The sequence below is a fragment of the Rhinatrema bivittatum genome, chromosome 4, assembly GCF_901001135.1.
Source record: "Rhinatrema bivittatum chromosome 4, aRhiBiv1.1, whole genome shotgun sequence".
In the NCBI taxonomy this organism is placed as follows: domain Eukaryota; kingdom Metazoa; phylum Chordata; class Amphibia; order Gymnophiona; family Rhinatrematidae; genus Rhinatrema; species Rhinatrema bivittatum.
This window is the reverse complement of record NC_042618.1, coordinates 430,028,327-430,048,223: the sequence shown is the minus strand read 5'-3', so window position 1 is coordinate 430,048,223 and position 19,897 is coordinate 430,028,327. Positions and strand designations below refer to the sequence as shown.

The 19,897-nt window shown below is 45.7% G+C and overlaps 1 protein-coding gene and 1 long non-coding RNA gene across 4 annotated transcripts in view; one reads left to right on the top strand and one right to left on the bottom strand.

The window, feature by feature from the left end:
* The window catches only part of LOC115091292, a 130,982-nt gene extending 118,188 nt beyond the window's left edge, over positions 1-12,794 (bottom strand). Inside the window, exon 1 of the long non-coding RNA XR_003856665.1 lies at positions 12,706-12,794. This is a non-coding gene — a long non-coding RNA (uncharacterized LOC115091292). The remainder of the gene's footprint in view (positions 1-12,705) is intronic.
* The window catches only part of GRM7 (glutamate metabotropic receptor 7), an 827,253-nt gene that overhangs the window by 457,479 nt on the left and 349,877 nt on the right, over positions 1-19,897 (top strand). The window lies entirely within an intron of this gene.

The following is a 19,897-nucleotide window of genomic DNA, read 5'->3' as shown; positions in this document are numbered from 1 at the left end:
GTAGGCCTCCGTTAAGTCCAGATAGGCGAGGAACTCCCCCCGATGCACCGCCGCAATCACTGACCGGAGCGTTTCCATGCGGAACCGAACAACTCGAAGGGATTTGTTGACTTCCTTGAGGACTAGGATAGGCCGGAAGGAACCGTCCTTCTTTGGTACGACGAAATAGATGGAATAGTGGCCCGAGCCCACCTCTCCGAAGGGCACGGGCGCAGTAGCGCCTATCTCCCGGAGTCTGTCCAGAGTCAGCTGCACCGCTCCTCTCTTGAGGTCCGAGCCACAGGGGGAAAAGATGAACCTTCCCTGCGGGGGGCGGACAAATTCCAATGCGTAGCCGTGTTTTATGGTATCCAGGACCCACTGGTCCGAGGTGATCCGTGCCCACTCCGCTTAGAAATACGTTAGTCGGTCCCCAATCCTGGGGACAGGGGAGTGGGCGAGACTGGCATCATTGTGAAGACTTGGTATAGGGGTTCCCGGTTCCGGGAGTAGTGCGTGCGGGCCGATGCCCGCGGAAGGCGCGCAACCAGGGCTGAGACCTGGGGGCGGATGGCCGGGAGCCCGTCTGTCTGTAGCCCCTGTAGCGCCGTTGCGCTCTGGCTCTGGTCCGAGAAGAAGAAAACGCTCTGGATGGTCGAAACCTATCCTCCAGCAGCCGATGAACAGCGTTCTCCCCCAGGGACTTGATGATCTGGTCCAAATCCTCCCCGAAGAGGAACTTGCCCCTGAAGGGAAGAGAGCCCAGACTGGACTTAGAGGACGTATCAGACGCCCAATTGCGTAGCCACAGTAGTCGTCGTGCTGCCACTACCGAAACCATGGATCTTGTGAGGACCCGAAAAAGGTCGTACGAGGCGTCCGCCCCATACGCCACTGCGGCTTCTAGCCGATCTGCCTGGGCAGCCTCATCGGACGGCAGGTTCTGAGACGTGAGGAGTTGTTGCACCCAAAGGAGACTAGCCCGCTGGGCAAGCGAACTGCACATCACCGCCCGCATACCCAGAGCGGAGACCTCGAAAACCCGCTTAAGGAAAACTTCCAACTTACGATCCTGTGTGTCCCGCAACGCCGCACCTCCCGTCACTGGGATAGTCATCCTCTTCGTGACCGCCGACACTGCGGAGTCCACCTTTGGGACCTTGATGAGGTCCAGAAAATCTTCGGGGAGCGGGTACAGCTTTTCCATAGCCCGGCTGCTCTTCAGGGAGGCCTCCGGGGTGTCCCATTCCCTGGTGAGAAGTTGTAAAAACGAGTCATGAATGGGAAAAGCCCGAGCCCTCGGCCGGAGTGCCGCCAGGACAGGATCTCCCTTCCTTGAAGAAGTGATGACAGCGGGAGCTACTGGGGCAGGCGGGTCTGGTGGCGGATCCAAATCTAATTCTTGGATGATCTGCGGGATGAGGTCGTCCAGCTCTTCCCTCTGGAAGAGGCGTAGGGTACGCGGATCATCCCCCTCCTGTGTGCCGTCCCCTTGTCCCCCGTCCGGGAGGTCAAGTCCATGTCCCGCTGGGTCTGGCACCGCCCCCACTGCCGCGGGCGTGGATCGGACCCGGGTAGGAAGGCGGGAGGCCCCCACTCCCGGAGGGTCGGGGGGGGCCGGCGTCGAGGGCGACATCCGAGGGATCTTAGGAGGGGGGGGGGGTCCCACAGGTGCTTCCAGCCCCTGCAGATAAGCGGTATACATGAGCAGGATAAACTCCGGAGAGAACCCCGGCCTGCTCGGGTGCGCTTCGGGGGCGGCGTGGTTCCTGCTCCCTGGCTCTGGGTGCTTGGTTCCTGCACCAAAATCGGGGGAACACCCCCGCTGGTAGAGTCCTCCAGGGATCCGTTCTCCCTCGTGGCCCCAAGGGATCCGTTCCCCCTCGTGGCCTGCGCCTCAGGGCGCTCAGAATGTAAAATGGCCGCCGTTCCCGCCAAAAATGGCGGAGTGGCCGGCCCGCACCGCCCGGGCAAAAAAGAGAAATCAGTCAGGGACTGTGAGGTACCTTCCTCCCCGGGAAGGCATCGTGCACAGATGCCCTCCCGGGAAATCCGGGACCCCGGGTCTCCGCAGGCCGCACAGCGGGACGGCCGCGGCATCGGGATCGCTGCAGGAGAAAAGAAAAAGCCACGGGGGGGGCCACGCGCACAAAGGCGCCGCTGCGGGGGGGCCCGGTCGGCCCGCACTGCCCGCTGTCTGAAAATAGAGGAGGGTGCCGCGGGGGGGCCTTCCTGGCCACACGACCCGCCCCAGACATCTTTCCCTAAATGGCTCAGCAGCCCATGAGGAGCTGTAAAATGGCCGCGGGTGAGGGAGTAAAGAGCGAAGAGGCCGGCTCCACCGGCTTTCGCGGGCACCGGGGGCTGAGCTGTAAAGGAAAAAAACTACAAAGGAAAAACAAACTTACCCCTGGCTGCAACGAGAAATAAACAGCAAGGCCGCAGAGAAGAGACAAGGAAGATAAGCCACTCCCCAGAAGTTGAAAGAACTCTGCCTTTTTTTTTTTTTTTTTTTAAACTTAATACAAACTTGATACAAACTTGATCCACAGAAAAAGACAACAACAAGCCATAATCAAGCAAGAAAGTGAAGGAAAAGGAGGGGAAGCCTGATTCCCCTACTCGCATCTGCTGGAGTCAGAAGATACTGAACTCCTGCAGAGGGGGTAGTAGTATATATGGATACGCCCCCTCAAAGCTTGTGCTGACTCCATCTGCTGGATTGGGGACATAACCCACTGTCTGGACTGATCCAGGTACGTACAGGGAAGGTACAGTTACTCTGACATGAAATCTGCCTCCATCCCCAAACTCTGCCTTAAAAAAGAGGCACAGGATTGCCAGGGAGCACTGAAAGACCCTTTTTAAAAATTAGAAATGCGTTTCAGTTTTTCTATAGGCCTGTGCCTGCCCTGATTCCACCAGATGTATTCGTTTTAACAAAGCCCGGCAGGGGAGCAGTGACCCAGGGAACAACCGGCCCTGTTGTATTTGGGGTGTTTTCCCTGGGGACTCCTGCGGCGAAGTCTTCCCAGGGGCGGCGTGGGAACCAGCTGTCCTGTGAGTTTTAAACAAATCACTGGCTGGATCAGGGCCGGCACAGCCGCATGCTAATAATTAGAAAAAGGGTTAAAAGAAATATGATTAGTGTGAGCGTCCCGGGCTTCCTTCTGCCTTTTCTTTTGGTACCAAGGCAAGGCAACTTTTTTGTTAGATACTAGGAAGAATTCACAGCACACTTCCCACCATCAATCACCAACATTTTCCTGACACTCTCTAACCTACTCCCTTCGTGATGCGTTAAAAGCTGCGAGCAGCAGAAACACCAAAGGAAATGTAAGAGATTGTGAGTAAGGAAAGAAGCAGAAAAGACTATTTCGAAAGGGTATAATAAGTAGAGTGACACTGAACCGTCTTCATTGCCTATTGCAAGCAAACACTGGTTGATGCACCTGCTCCAGAATACCCTCTCAGCATGCAATAATATGTAATAGGAAGCCTGCTATTTGAATAAGTTTGCTTGTACCGCATGTGAGCACAGAATCTTTCCTACAGGAAAGTTATGTTCTCAGACGAGTTCCTGCATAGCTTTTCTTGGGCTCTTTTTCAGTTCCTGGGGTTCTCTTAAAACATTTGGACAGATGGCGCTGCGGAGAGGCTGCTAGAGGATTCCCGAAGGGTTTTTATCTGCGTCACACTAATCTTAAATAATAGCCTGAGGAATTTAAGCACCCACATACTGCTTAGTGAAAAGGAATTAACAAGGGTTTCCTTACCTGGAAACTGTCCCTTTTTTTTTTGCTGTGTAATCTAATTCTTCTGCATTATCTCAAATGTTTCTTGACTCTATTCTTTCAATTGTTTAAAACTTTTAAAAAGTTCTTACATTTTTTTTTCAATAGATTTTTAGCACTTATGAAAAATAGCAGATTAAGGACTTTGGAAACCTGCTAATCTAAATTATATTGTGCCGGGTTTAATACATTTGCACTGTTATCACAAGTCACTTAAGAGATGTAATAGCTGTCAGGTATAATAGTATTCAATCACTTGGCAACCTGAGGAGTATTTAAGCTGGTGAGAAGTGCTAGAGCCGTATTCCTTGCCATCTTTTCCATGGACTCCAACTGGACACCCTGCCAAACGTGAGGATCAGGAGGGAGGTAATAGGGCTGCGGTCAGTCATTCATCCAGTCCTCTCATTACTCGGGCTCCAACCTCTCCCATCCCCAAGTGGGCGGGGCACCGCGGTCGCCACAGTCGGACGTGAGGGTGACATTTTTTTTAAAGCAGTGAGCGAGGATGGAGAGGCATGGAGGTGGGTAAGGTCACAGTGTGTGAGCGGAGCTTTGGAGGTTCGTGGTGTGCGATCAGTGGGGTTTGAGAGGAGAGAGAGAAAGAAAGGGATCATTTGATGCTGTTATATCAGCACCGCCTAGGGAGGCAGCAGACCCTTACACTGGCACTTTCCTCTCAAACGCAACAACCGCAGCCTCTCTCGCACACAGTTTTGTTCTTTATCACAACTAAAGCTTCTCATTTTTATAGACCTGACGAATGTCGGTCTATAAAAATGTTAAATCAGACAGCCTACATTGTTATACACACACACACACACTCTCAAGCACACACACAACCTCTTTCTCACACAACTACCAGACACAGCCTCCTTTCTGATATCACTTACATAGCCAGCGTGTCTCTCTCGCTTTCTCTCTCTCTCTTTCCGTCTTTCACAAGGGCTCTTCTCTCCTTCTTCCACAGAGAGCCCAAGCTTGGGTTATATACTTCAGGGAAACAGGATTGGGAGTAACAAGAGAAAGAAGCAAAAGTTACCATGTGCCCAACACCCTTTAGGAGTGGTCTAGTGGTCAGAGCAGTGGGCTTGAAGCTAAAGAAAAAAGCACAGTTCAAATCCCACTGCTGCTCCTTGTGACCTTGGGTAAATCAATTTACCTTCCATTGTCTCAAGAGTGTAAATCCCTGGCGATAGGGAAATGCCTACAGTACCTAAATGTAAACCATTTGAAAGTGCCAGAAAGTAGAATGGAAATTTAAATAAATAAATCCTTACCTCAAATGACAAGACATAGAGCAGATCACCGCCAATGCCAGGAGTTAGACATTACAGCTAGAACTTTAAAAAAAAAAGTACATATTGATTGGGAGCCTGTTTTGGGGGCCACTTAATCAGAGGGCTACAGCAAAAAACCCCAGCACCTGTAATATATCTGTTGGAATTCTGCTAAGGAGTAGCAATCTGATGTAAATCTGTTAAGAAGCTGGGTGTTAGATGGGAGGAGCAATCTGAATGAATGACTCCTAAGAAGGAGGAGTCAGCTATCTTGTAGTGTCTCAGATTCTGTATATTCCGCTATGCTGGGAGTAGCAATCTATTAGGGTTCTCCGTGAGGAGTTAGCAGTCTGTTATGAATCTGAAATAGTAGTGGTGAATCCCTGGGCCGGTGGCAGATGACCACACCCCCGGGAGGATACCCCGAGAGGGACCACCGGCTAGGCTTGAGTATGGAGACAGACACACATTAGTTCTTTTATTAAACAGGTTTTGGAAACCACCAGAGGTGGCAGTAGTGAGCTGATATGCCCGGCAGGGCTGTAGTCCCTCAGGCATTGGAACCGTGATCCAGGATGGCTGAGCTGTTGAGAAACTGTAGAAAGTGAGTAGGTAGAGTAGACAAGGTTCATGAACAGAACTAGATGACAAAACTCACATAAGGTCTCAAGGAAGCTCAGGAGCTGGAAAGGTCTAGGCCCTCGAGGAGAGAGTACCTGGTTCCAGGGAAAGTACTGAGAGAGCGATGATAACTCACAATTGTTTGTAGCAGCGATAGCTTCCAGGCAGTAGAGAATCTTCAGAATGTCCAGGAACTTGGGCCCTCGAGGAGCGAGTACCGGTTCCTATCAGTAACCTGAAAGTAAAGAAAAGAGCGAGGCCCCCCCGAGGAGCGGGTGCCTCTGGTAAGTCCGATGAGGCAGAGTAGCTTGGGAGTAAAGCTGAAGCAATCCCCTTGCTAACTCAGTTAGATAGTGAATTAGAGACCTTTAAATATTGGAAGCAGATGATGTCATCTCAGGGGGACGCCCCTGAGGTTCGCGCCCTTGCTGGTACTTCAATCAGAGCGCGCGCGTCCTAGGTCATCAGGCAACATGGCGGATCTGCAACGTCGAGCCGGTCCGGGGACGCCGGAGGGAGACGGCAAGGAGACGCCGCAGCAGCCAGCCGTCCATCAGATCCGGAGGGAGTCGCCACAGAGGTAAAGAGGGCGGAGTGAGGGCGGAGTGAGGGCGTCGAGCAGCGACAGACGCAACAGCACTACAGCATAAATCACAGATACGCACCAATCTTCAGCCCTGGGTGACAGCGTTCTCTGGCGGGGAAGAGGTCTGAGCCCTTAGAGCTGTGGTGGGGATCTGTGTCACAGTCACTGACCAGTTTGTACTCACTGGTAGAGGAGTCTTCCAGATGTAGCAAGCCCCCAAACATGGTAAGGAGTCAGCTGTGGTGTTCAACTCAAACTTTTACTTAAGTTTGAAAAACAAAATCCATGAAAGTATGGCAAAAATCATGAAAAGCAATGCAAAAAGCATTATTGCAAGAGCCTCAGTCTCCTGATCCACGGTGCATGATATGACAGCTCCTCTGGAAGTTTACTGAATCAGTGTCCAGATCAAAGCCCTCTCTGTGAGGGGGGGAAGAGGTTTGTTTTTTTCCTCTAGCATAGACTAGGGGGAAACAGATCTCAAAAACTCAATGCTCTCAAAAATCTCTAAAATTCTTCCACAAACGTCTTCCAAAATAGTATAGCAGTCACGGCCCACTGTTTACTAATTGCGGGAAGGAACCTCCAGCTCTTCCAACAAAGGGAAAACTTGCCCTTGAGTCCAGAGCTGGTCAAAACTATAGAAAAAAACTCCAGACTCTCAAAACCCTCTAGCATTTCACTAGCGTGTGGCTGGTGAGCAGAGACCCATCAAAAACCTTCTCTTTCACTTCTCCAATCTAGAAGGGTCTCCCTACCCTCCGAGCCTCTTCGAGCTCACCTTCCCTCTGGCTCTGAGCAGGCTCACCCTCCAAAATGTAAGGAGCAAGCTCCATCCCGAAAAGGGGCATGAGGATATCACTAGGGAAGGATCAAAAATGCAAAAATCCTCCCAAGCTGGCCAGAGAGAAAACTATTTTGTAAAGAGCTGAAGCCCTCTTTACCTAAAATCATGAAAATCCTTACAAACTCACATAATCAGCTAATTTGAAAACAGAAAAGAAGTTACCTTTAACTTTTTCTCCCTGTATCATTCTGTTCTCTACTTTTGTTTTCTGGTTTTTCTTCACTCCTTTCCCTGTTTTTCTTTCCTTTGTACTTTCCTCTTCTTTTCCTCTCTTCTTCTATCCAGCTCTGTCTCCCCCTGAAATTGTTTCCTTTCCATGCCCTCCTCAAATCTCTTTTCTCTGTCTTTTTTTTTCTATCCATCATTTCACTCTTCATTCCATTGCGTTTCTTTTTTTTTTTTTACTTTTCATCTTATTCTTCTATTAGCCCAAGCCATCCCAGCTTTTCTCACTCAAACATCTTTCCCTTTCCTCCATCACCCCATCCCGTTCTCTTTTCCTTTCCTTTAACCCTTCCCAGCCTTTCATCTCTGCCTCCCTTGTGCTTCGTTTCTCCGTATGCCCCTTCTCATCCAAGCAGGTCTTTTGTTCTTAAATGGTGGAAAGGGGTCTTTCATTTTTCTACAAATGCGAGTAAATCTTTGAGATAAAGCATAAAAGTCAGCAAAGCATGTCATTCAGGGAGCCCCGAGGAGCTCAACAAGCGTCCATCTCACTTTCTTCTGTCATCATCCCTTTTATTAAACGCACTTTATGAAAGAGGCCGGGACCTTGCATGTGGACTTGCAGGCTGGAATTGATTTTTTTCTCACCCCTTAAAGTTCTGTCTGTATAGGTTGCATTTCCCTTTTATTATTCATTCTGGCCAAGTGTATTCATCATAAGCACATTACCTAGGACCTGAAAGTCAGACAATTAGGTTTAAGAGTCAGGATGCTGTGAGAGAGAGGATACTGTATAGTGTTGCTACAGCCTCCACATAGCACATGATCCCGAACCACTACAAACTCCCAGGGTAATCTGAGCACAAGTCTCTGCACTGAGGCTCATTCCCAGGATAATCTGAGCATAAACCCCTGAACTGCTGCACACTTCCAGGATAATCTGAGGACACATCCCTGACATGAGGCACAATCCCAGGATAATCTGAGCACACATCCCTGAACCACTGCACACTCCCAGGATAATCTGAGCACATGTCCCTGAACCACTGCACACTCCCAGGGTAATCTGAGCATAAACCCCTGACATAAGACACACTCCCGGGATAATCTGAGCACACGTCTTTGAACCACTGCACACTTCCAGCGTAATCTGAGCACATGTCCCTGAACCACTGCACACTCCCAGGGTAATCTGAGTCCATATCTCTGAACCGCTACACACTTCCAGGATAGTCTAGCACACATCCCTGGACTGAGGCATACTCCCAGGATAATCTGAGCATAAACCCCTGAACTGCTGCACACTTCCAGCGTAATCTGAGCACATGTCCCTGAACTACTGCATACTCCCAGGGTAATCTGAGTCCATATCTCAACGCACACTTCTTAACATGGCAAATTTAAATTTCTGTTTGCTCAGCAGCTCTCTCTATGATGTAACTGGGTACTGTATTGCGCTGTTAAGGGATAGCAGAAGCGCGTCTTAAGTGCTCCATGCGCTATGCTTGAATGATTCAACAAAAAGCGTTGAGATGGCAGAATGAATGACAGTTTGTAATATGAAACGTTAGAAGTCTTAGCAGAAACTCAGGCAGCTGTGCAGCTGGGTCTGTGTGGCAGAATTAATTAGCAGACGAGTCTGTCTGGCAGGCTGCAAGTTCTGTAGTAACTAGAAGCCCTAGCGGGATCACAGGTGCTCATGTAGCCAGATCTGTCGGGCAGGCTACATAGGGAACATAGGAGGCTGGGTGTATGGGCATCAGCCATGCTAGTATTCGTAGTTATTTAGATTCTTATAAAGCTTGGTGATTGAACATGGAAAGGGAGGGGTGGTGGGGTGAACTAAATAGGGGGATCTTGTATACTTGTCTACTCGAGATGATGGCATACAAAGGGAAAAAAATGACAAAAACTGTTCTGGAGGTGGGATAACGTTTATAAGCAGTCATGATCTATGGTTGGCAGCTTGGATATAGCAGTAGCAGCATGGACAGAAGTAACTGGGCAGAGTGGATGGTCTGATAGGCCTTTTTCTGCTATCATCTACTTTGTTACTCTGTTAATCCAAACCTCCATGCATCTGTAACTGATTGGTAAACACAATGTAAAGTTCTTTCTTTCCAATTCCAAACATGGTTATTAACTCTTTGCCCTAGGGTCAAATGGCATCATTAAACACACTGTTCTGTCTTGCAATATTGGCTCAGTTTTCTTTTTAAATGATATAGTGTTGTTGGATTGATAGTGTTAAGCCCAGTCAATCTTGGTGTTTTAGAGCTTCTCTGCTCAGAGAACTTAGTAAAAAAATAACCTATTCTACTACCTAGTGCTGGATGTTTCCCAGCCTGCTGATTGTGGATGGTGATGGCAGCAGACAGGCTGGTAAGATGAGATGTGCTCCATGAACTGCAAGAAAAATGGGTTTGGATTTGGTGACTTAACTTTCTAAACCCAAGCTCACTATGAATAACATGCAAGATACAGTACATTTTTCCCTGCCCTAGAAAACTTACAATCTAAGGGTCTTATTTACTAAGCTTTAGTAGATCAGGCTATATGTTTGTACCTGAAGTAATGGTGGGGGAAGTAACTTGCCCAAAGTCACAAAGAGCAGTGGTGCAATTTGAACTCTGATTTCCTTGCTTCTTAGACATCACATTAACCACTAGGCTACTCCTGCACTTTGTTAGAGGGATGGGAAAAGGAGTCTTATCTCAGACAGAGTCTGCAATATTGACCTTGGCACGTCCTTCAGCTATGTCTCTGTCTACCAGATCTGTTTGTTTAAATCCTCAGACAGATCTTAAGAGTTCCAATCCCACTTGCTTGACTTCTTTTGTGGAAACCACAATATAATATTTTGGTTGCTTCATGCTGACCCAAACCTAATAGTCTCCACTGGCAAAATGTTCTATAAATTCATTGCTACATAAAGAAAATGGTAAAATCTGATGCCTCCTTGTTTACCAAAAGGTTAATATTATTCATTAAAATGTAATAATAAATGGCTGAAAGATGGCATTCTGCATCCTACTGACTGTATGGGTTTGTCTGTATTGGTGGTTAAGATGAAAAGGGAGGAGTATGAAGAAGGAGGGAGAGTGGGAGACTGCAGCCAGAGGCAAGACTGGAATGGGTAGATGTACCGAACTGATCGTGCAGGGAGTGAGAAGTCTTCTGCAGCCTTTTTGCAGTTTGGTTTCATGTTTTTATTTTATTTTAGTGGAATTGAATCCAGAATTAATAAAAACTAATGCAAAGTTTTGATGAATCTTTGAGATCCAGCTGGGAAACAGTAAGGAGGCAAACTTCATGCACAGCAGACAAAGATTAGTCTTATGGTGCAATAAATATCTTTTAGCCTTTTCAGCTATGAGACAATTATTTTTATGAAAACGGTTTCTTGAAGGAGAAATAAAATACCACTCCCCGTTCTAGGATGTATGTCCCTGATGCACTCAGGGCTGGCTTCTCAGCATCCTTCCACTGAACAAATGGCAAGTCCTACATGTTATTTATTGATAGCTTGTAACAAGCAGCCATCATCTGAGGAAGGAACCTGTGAGGTCTCCAGTGCTCTGGCACTATAACATCTTTCTTGTCCTCTAAAAAAAAAAAAAAAAAGTCTCACAGCCCATAGGAACCAGGTTTCTCCAGGACCAATTATGCCGACTAGAACTCTGCTAATAAACTGTCACAATCTTAAAATGAGGTAATTAAAAATTATCACTATTCAGATCACAAATTGCACTTACTAGACAGAATAAAAAAAAACCCCACCATGTCCTTTGCCTTCAGCTGTCATCTGGTTGCCTTATCCTGCTTCACACACTTTTGCCTCTCCATGCCCATTAACATGCCCTATTATAATCCAATTTTCCTGCGCGGAATCCAGAGATGCGGCATGTGCACCCTCATCATAGCGGCTGCAAGGTTCCATTCCAGGTCCTGGAACAGAGTGGCCTTATCTTCTATTCTGAAGTTTCGCTTCCTAGGATCGTGCAGCTGCGCATGTTGCTTCCTTTCCTTATTGCCGCTGTTGAGCCGCCGTGCTCTGGGGATAGCGACTCGGGTGACTGGTGCGGGCATGGAAGGAGCCCAGAGGATGCTCGCCCGCCCATTCTGGTATGTGCAGTAGGAATGTGCGTTGCAGTGGTTCACGTTCTGACTTGCATGGAGGATATCAACCCTACTCTAAGACCAATTGTGTTCTATTCCTCCATTGTACTCTACCCCAGTGTATGTATGTCAGGGATCGGCCCAGTTCCCATCCTTAAATTACGTGGACCGGTTGCAGCACTGATGAGTGCGGAACATTGTTTTCAAAAATATGTTGATTTAAATTTTTTTTTTTTTTAAAGTCCTCTCTTGACAACTTTTCTTCTCTCAGGCAGCTAACAGTATTGCCCTCAGAGAAGAAAACAAATTCTTCCCTCTCTCTTCAAGCTGGTTACCCATTGATCAGTGGGAAAAAAAACCCAGCCCTCCATTTTTCTTACCTTCTCCCATCCAGTCAGCAAGCAGCTGGTCATTAAAAAAAAAAAAAAAAAAAAAAGATAAGAATTCCCTCCCTCTCTCTCTCCATCTTCCCTGCCAAGCAACAAAACAACTACAATTAATACCCCACTTCCATGGACTTTATATTCCAGTTGGTCCCGAAGCTCATTCTCTGGGAGGGGAGCAACTGCAGCTGGATGGTAATGAGCCAGTGTGAAACTTGAGTCAGTATCTGCTCCGCCCTCAGGCCACACTGTGGCCCCGACCCTTCCTGGATTACAGGGGGTGGGGCCTGGCACTGGAGCAGACTCTGACTCTGCCTCAGGCCAGATAATTAAAATTCAGTTGCAGCTGCTCTCCAGTTGGGCTGGTCCTGAGATGGGGGCCTCAGGCCCAGCATAACTGGCAAATAAAGACCCACACAGAATGGGGGAAGAGGGAGGGGGTTAGGGAAGGTCTTTGCTGGCTGTCGTGTAGGGTCCACTGCAGAACAGTTCTTGCTTTCTCCTCATCCTTCTGCAATCACTGGCGCTCGGCAGGCAGGCAGAAATGGACCAGTGTTCCCCTCTGGGTAGCTGAGCATTAAAATTCCCCTGTTTAGTTCATGCACAATGCTGCTCCTCGCCCATATTCAGCCACAAGATCCCACAATAATCTCACAAAACAAAACACAGCTGTAGTGTTATCTGACTATTTGGCCTCCCAGGTCCTGTGGCCTTTCCACCACCAACCTGCTGCACTGCCTGGTCAACATGAGTAGTAGTACAGTACTGCTCTACCGTAAGAACATACCAGTGTACGGTGTATCCATTGCTACAACTCGGTAAACACAGGCTCTGGATGCAAGGACTTCCTCCTCCCACCCAGTGCAGTATAATTTTATGACATCAAACCCTGGGATGTGCTGATCCAGTTATAAGAATGCAAGTGAGTTACCTGCTCAGGTTCTCTGTTTGGATGAGAAATGTCTCAGTTCTAGGGACCATCACAACGCAGCTGTCTCTCCTGCTGCTAATCAAATTTCTTCTCCACACAATCCAGGCTGCTGTGTTTGTTTTTATAATGTCATAAAATATCTGAAGCTTTTGATAGTGCCAGGGAAGACTGTGTGGAGTGAATTTTTAGCAAGCTATTGGTTATGCTTCATGCTCCATGACTGCTGTTGGATGTGTAATATTTCATGCTAATCCCGTGTTAGTTTGTTAATCATCATGCTCTGGATTACTGTACCTGCGTTCCATAACCTTTCCTCAGACTCTGCTTGCAGGACGTTTTGTTATCCACTGAGCCAGAGCAGCAGAAATGATGTTCCAAAGGTTGTTGCTCAGTGCTGTCTCCATTCCATTTGAATCACATTAATTTTAGATTGCTGTTTTCAGAATTTGTTTGCTATGTATTTCTGCCTTTTTATGTTTTCTTAAGTTAATAATAAAGCATTTTCTGTGGACAAGCAGGACTAATGCCAGGCACACAAGTGGGTGACGAAATCCAGGGGCACTGGCACAGACATGCTCCTAGCATGCGTGGTTGTTTTTGCGCACCAGCCCCACATAAAAGTCTCTTTTCTTCCACTGACATGGCAAGATGCTTGCTCTTGCTTACTGATTTGCAGTTTTCCAAAGTTGATTTTCTTGTTATTTTGTTATTATATTTTTCTTAGTTTTATATTTCTTTTTACTATATTCTGTTTTGTTTATTTTTTTCTTCAAGTCTCCTCTTTGAAACAAAAACAAAATTTTGTTGATTATATCTGGGAAGCAGCCCTTCAAACTGAGCAGTAGATGGAGCCACAAAATGGCTACTGTGGATCTGCATAGGAACTGTCTTAGATGCCTGGGACCATCTGATGACATCTCTAATTGTAAGGTCAATATACAAGGATGTCTCCACAGGCCATCAAGTATAGATAGCTTAAACTGATTTCTGAGGCCCAGATATTACTACTGATAGCCACTGATATTACTACTGTTGCTAGTAATATCAGTGGCTATTTTCTAAGTCAACTTAATTAATAGCAGGCAATGGACTTCTCCTCCAAGAACTTATCCAATCCTTTTCTAAACACAGCTATACTAACTGCACTAACCACATCCTCTGACAACAAATTCCAGAGTTTAATTGTGCGTTGAGTGAAAAAGAACTTTCTCCAATTAGTTTTAAATGTGCCACATGCTAACTTCATGGAGTGCCCCCTAGTCTTTCTATTATCCGAAAGAGTAAATAACTGATTCACATTAACCTGTTCTAGACCTCTCATGATTTTAAACACCTCTATAATATCCCCCCTCAGCTGTCTCTTTTCCAAGCTGAAAAGTCCTAACCGCTTTAGTCTTTCCTCATAGGGGAGCTGTTCCATTCCCTTTATCATTTTTGTCGCCCTTCTCTGTACCTTCTCCATCGCAATTATATCTTTTTTGAGATGCAGCGACCAGAATTGTACATAGTATTCAAGGTGCGGTCTCACCATGGAGCGATACAGAGGCATTATGACATTTTCCGTTTTATTCACTATTCCCTTTCTAATAATTACCAGCATACTGTTTGCTTTTTTGACTGCCGCCAGGGCCGGTGCAAGGGTATTAGGCACCCTAGGCAAACCTTACAGTCTGGCGCCCCCTCCCCATACACAATTTTAAATTATGCATTTATAACATATTTTACATGAAAAATGACATTCTAAGGTAAAATTAATATACAAGTTATTGTGATAATTTCATGCACTGTTGTGATGCCAACAAGAAAACTTCGCATCTTGGAATTCATATGGCATCATACCTATTATGATATATTTCGGCATGGTCCTCCCGTATCAACACAATACTATCTGCCAACACTCAAAGAATAACAACCCTACCTATGAAAAAGAATACCAAAAATATTACACCAGAATCTAAAATATCAATACACCTCCTATCAGGAGAACAGAACAGGCTAAGCTACTACAGATCCCTACAGAGAAACCACATGCTAAAAGAATGCTTCATCTCAGTCTTTGCATTCAGAACACCAAATACAGAATAAAGCCACATAAAGTATAAACAGAAATGTGCAGACAAAAACTAAACTGTAAAACGCATCATGCCAGACTCTATACAGTGTAACAATGGAAAACAAAAATTTCACCATTCCTTGTGAAACAAATCAATAAAATAAAGATATATAAATCATTAAGCATAATTATAAAATCATACAAATAAAATCATTTCAAAACAGCTGATGAATAGAATATCCAATAATTAAAGACATGCAAATTTTGAAAGCTTTACCAAACACCAATAAAATATTTCAAACAGCAGATACATCACATACTACCCAATAATTAAAATGATAGTCAATCAAGAAAAATGAACTTAAAAAGCCACCTTTACTTACCCTCTCCAGCAGTTCTCCTACTCCTTTCCCTTGCAGGCCATACCAGAAGCAGCAGTAGCTGCTGAAGCTGTCCTCACAGACCTCTTCCTTAGGGACCACAACCAGTCTCTTCTCTCTCACACACACACACCAGTCACACCCTCAGGACCAGTTTCTGTCTCTCACACACCAATCTCTCCCCAACCAGTCTCTCTCTCTCACACACACACACACACACACACACACACACACACACTCCAGTCATCTCCCTGATCAGCCTCTCTCACACATACACACGTCACCTCTCTGGCCCGTCTCTCTCAATCACAGATGCTCTCGCTCTCTCTTACTTACACACAGGCTTTCAATCACACACATGTTCTATCTCACAGCCATAAGCCAGCCAAAAACATGCTCCATCTCTCTCGCGCACACACATTGATGCACAGAAGCACCCTCCCTGACTCACATATACACCACACACATACAGAAGCACCCTCCCTGTCTCACATACATATTACACTCTCACAGAAGCACCTTGCTTTCAGATTTGCAGCATTTTTCACTTTTACTAAAAGTGAAAGTGATGCTCCCAACCGTTAAATAAGAAAACCACATTCCTATCAAAAGGCAAAATGACACCCTTCCTTCAGGTTCTGTCCTCCCAAAGGACAGCCACCAACACAGTACAGCTTCTCTTGTTTTATGCTTCCAGGCAATAAAGCAAGTGTCTTTCTTCAAACTATCAGTCGTATGACTATTCATGTGGGAGATATGGAATAAAAAGACATCCTTGGTCGGCTTCCCTTTTAAATGGGAAGATTCCAGTCTTAAGTCATTTAAAAATATACATTTTTTAAAGGCTTAAAAAAAAAAAAAAAAAGCAAAACCATTTCAGATTCTATTCTAGTCTTCATGCTTAAATTATGCTTAAAAAAAAACCAAAAAAACCCCACCTGGCATCAGTATCTTAACTTTGTGATTTTGCTGAGATGAACATTTTAAATACTTTAATTTTTTTTGCTTTAGTATTTGTCTCTACCCACTTTAAGTTAAATTTTATTTTACAGAAGAGGGATGCTTAAAATTTAGTAATTTTATCTTTCATCCAACTTTTCAAAAGTTCAGGTATATGCATTATCATATTTCATTTTTTTAAACTGGCAGATTCCTTTCTCACATACACACTCACAGAAAGAAGATCGGTGCCGAGACTTAGGGGGCGCCGCAGCAGGCAGCCAGCTCCCGACTCGCCCTGCCTCCCCCCGAGTGTCACCCTCCCGACACCCTCCTAGTGGTCCAGCGGAGGTCACGGGAGCGATCTGCCGCTCCCGGGGCCTTGGCTGCCACTAAGCAAAATGGCGCCGGTGGCCTTCAGCCCCTATCATGTGACAGGGGTCAACCAATGGCACCGGTAGCCCCTGGCTGAAGGCCACCGGCGCCATTTTGCTTAGTGGCAGCCAAGGACCCGGGAGCGGCAGATCGCTCCCGTGACCTCCGCTGGACCACTAGGAGGGTGTCGGGAGGGTGACACTCGAGGGGAGGCAGGGCGAGTCGGGAGCTGGCTGCCTGCCGCGGCGCCCCCTAAATCTCAGCGCTTGGTCTCCATCTAGGCAAGTCGAAGGCTGGCAGAATTTTGAAAGGGCACTTTTTGCCCTTTCAAAATTCTGCTGCCTGCCGCGGCGCCCCCTAAGTCTCGCGCCCTAGGCACAGGCCTAGCTCGCCTAGTGGTTCCCCGGCCGTGACTGCCGCAGTACACTGAATCGATGATTTCAATGTGTTATCCACTATGACGCCTAGATCTTTCTTGGGTGGTAGCTCCTAATATGGAACCTAACATTGTGTAACTATAGCACGGGTTATTTTTCCCTATATGCATCACCTTGCACTTATCCACATTAAATTTCATCTGCCATTTGGATGCCCAGTTTTCCAGTCTCAGAAGGTCTTCCTGCATTTTATCACAATCTGCTTGTGATTTAACTACTCTGAACAATTTTGTATCATCTGCAAATTTGATTACTTCACTTGTCGTATTTCTTTCCAGATCATTTATAAACATATTGAAAAGTATGGGTACCAATACAGATCCCTGAGGCACTCCACTGCCCACTTTCTTCTACTGAGAAAATTGTCCATTTAATCCTACTCTCTGTTTCCTGTCTTTTAGCCAGTTTGTAATCTACAAAAGGACATCGCCTCCTATCCCATGACTTTCTAGTTTTCTTAGAAGCCTCTCATGAGGGATTCTGTAAAATGCCTTCTGAAAATCCAAATACACTATATCTACTGGTTCACCTTTATCCACATGTTTATTAACCCCTTCAAAAAAATGAAGCAGATTTGTTAGGCAAGACTTCCCATGAGTAAATCCATGTTAACTGTGTTCCATTAAACCATGTCTTTCTATATGCTCTACAATTTTGATCTTTAGAAAAGTTTCCACTATTTTTCCTGGCACTGAAGTCAGGCTCACTGGTCTATAGTTTCCAGGATCGCCCTTGGAGCCTTTTTTAAATATTGGGGTTACTTTGGCAACTCTCAGGTACAATAGATGATTTAATGACAGGTTACAAATTTTAACTAATAGATCAGAAATTTCATTTTTTAGTTCCTTCAGTACCCTAGGATGCATACCATCCGGTCCAGGTGATTTGCTATTCTTTAGTTTGTCAATCTGGCCTACTACATCTTCCAGGTTCAAGTGATTTGGTTCAATTCGTCTGACTCATCACCCTTGAAAACCATCTCTGGAACTGGTATCTCTCCAGCATCCTCATCAGTAAACACAGAAGCAAAGAATTCATTTAGTCTTTCTGCAATGGCCTTATCTTCCCTAAGAGACCCTTTAACCCTTCCATCATCTAACGGTCCAACCGACTCCCTCGCAGGTATTTTGCTTCGGATATATTTTAAAAAGTTTTTATTATGAATTTTTGCCTCTATGGCCAACTTCAGTTCAAATTCTCCCTTCACCTGTCTTATCAGTGTTTTACACTTAACTTGACAATGCTTATGTTTTATCCTATTTTCTTCAGATGGATCCTTTTTCCAATTTTTGAAGGATGTTTTTTTGGCTAAAATAGCCTCTTTCACCTCACCTTTTAACCATGTCGGTAATCGTTTGCCTTCCTTCCACCTTTCTTAATGCATGGAATACATATGGATTGTATTTTTAAACAATGTCCATGCCTGTTCAACACTTTTAACCTTTGCAGCTGCACCTTTCAGTTTTTTTTTCTATTTTCCTCATTTTATCAAAGTTTCCCTTTTGAAAATTTAGTGTTAGAGCTGTAGATTTACTTATTGTTCCCCTTCCAGTTATTAGTTTAAATTTGATCATGTTATGATCACTATTGCCAACTGGCCCCACCACTGTTACCTCTTGTCACCTAATCCTGCATTCCACTAAGAATTAAATCTAAAATAGCTCCCTCTCTTGTTGGTCCCTGAACCAATTGCTCTATGAAACAGTCATTTATTATATCCAGGAACTGAAGGCCTCAGCGCTATCAACATAGGGAGCCTCGGTGTAGAGGCACTCTGTTCTGAGCACCTCATCAGTGCCAACTGCAACGGAGCCTTTGGCATTGAAGTTGACTGTATTGGCACAGAAGAAACATTTCTGACACTTCTTCAGCTTTCCCACCAGATAAGGATAACAGTGTTTTTGTGAAAAGGATGTAGCATGATTTTGTTAAGAAATATATGAAAGGAATGCCGCTGCCCCCTGGAGAATATTTGCCTACACTGGAAAGGTTCTTACAGAGAATCGACTCTCCATCTCTGATTCTGCCCTTTCAAAGACCTGTGGAAGAGAAAAACCACAATCTTTTCAAGCTGGGTCTAGTTCACCAATCCATATCCGAGATTTAGATATGGAATCTTAAACTCTTTTTCTGGTCCTTCCCAGATTCTCCACCTCTGGAGCCATATCCTGAAACAGGAAGAAGTAATACCTCACTGGAGGATCTCTCCTATCCAGCCTTTATCCAGAAGATGGCAAACTCTATCCCATTTCTGATACAGGAAGTTCCAGGACCATCAGAGGAATTTTTGGGGGTCCTTAAATATATTAAAGGTCCAAACAGCCCTCTGCTGTTCTGGTACACAAGGCCCTGAAAGACCTTCACTCTAAAATATGGGGTATTCCCCTTTCCATAACTCCAGTAGTGAGAAGAATTGATCTAAACTATAAATGTGAACAGGTTAAAAAAATTATTAAATAAAAGTTACCTGGGCTGCTGCAGAAGCAGAGCTAGGCAGAGACGGCATGCTGCTCTTTTGTTTGAGTACTGTCTGTCCTCCGGTATCAGCTGTTTAAAGCAGAGAGAAGGGCTGCTGCTGCCCACGATTACGAGAGATCAAATGGAGCTTCTGGTTTAGTTTCTCATTAGCAGCCCAGCAACGATGATGTCATTACCTGGACTCTTAAAGGGGCCAGGTTGTATCAGCACCACAGGGGCAGGCCCAAAAGTAAAATAAAGGAAAATCAAAGTAAAACAAAACTAAGACAGAGTAAAATAAAGGCAAGGGGGAAAGGACAAGCATCAGAGTGCTCCTACTGCAGTGACAGGCTACCACAGCCCCTCCATGACAATCTACCACAGTTCCCCTCCCTGTGAGTGATAGAGGCATATCAGAGCATATAGCATAGCAGGGACAGCAGCAAGGGATGCTGGGATAGTCTCTGCTGTTCAGCTGTATGAGAGAGGGTCCTGGAGAGAAAAATGAATCCCAGTAAGCAAGCCCTTGTAGCCCTCAGAAAAATAATTTA